The following is a 536-nucleotide window of genomic DNA, read 5'->3' as shown; positions in this document are numbered from 1 at the left end:
GGGACGGAGCCTGTGCGGCCCGCAGCGCTCCACGATGCCCAGCGTCACGCGCTGGGCTGTCAGCTTCAACGTGAAGAGGGATTTGAACGACTGACAGTGGGAGCGGGGGAGGGGTGCGCCTGGGCTCGCGCATTCTGTGCTTTATGACCGGTGAAGATTTCCGCAGTTAAAACTTTAAATGTTAAGATTAAGCAGTTTCAAAAGTAAAATTGGAAGTATACATACTAATTACACACGTGCAGACATATACATGCGTGTGTACATATAAATTCGAGCTCCTCTGCAAACTCCACGGCTGCAGTGGAGCCACCTGTGCCCGCTCCACGCTGCCGGTTGGGCTGGCTCCTCGCGGCCGTGGGCTGGGTCCTGTGTGCAGGTGGCGACTCCGAGGTGCGCACTTTCCTGCCTCGGGCAGGCCTCTCCTGGTGCTGAGGACGCCTGCGGTGAGAACTTGTTCTGTGTTGTGTTTGCCCGAGGACTGGACCTGCCTCGAATGGTTGCCATAAATTTGGGGTTAGCGTCATCGGCACCGCCCG

General features: G+C 57.3%; 1 protein-coding gene across 1 annotated transcript in view; it reads left to right on the top strand.

Annotated features, from left to right (window-relative positions):
- Nucleotides 1-536, top strand: part of RER1 (retention in endoplasmic reticulum sorting receptor 1) — a 7,600-nt gene that overhangs the window by 2,375 nt on the left and 4,689 nt on the right. The gene's annotated exons all lie outside the window — the stretch shown is intronic.

Source organism: Myotis brandtii, unplaced genomic scaffold (assembly GCF_000412655.1).
Source record: "Myotis brandtii unplaced genomic scaffold, ASM41265v1 scaffold334, whole genome shotgun sequence".
In the NCBI taxonomy this organism is placed as follows: Eukaryota; Metazoa; Chordata; class Mammalia; order Chiroptera; family Vespertilionidae; genus Myotis; species Myotis brandtii.
The sequence above is the reverse complement of the archived record's forward strand: the minus strand, read 5'-3'. Positions and strand labels throughout refer to the sequence as shown.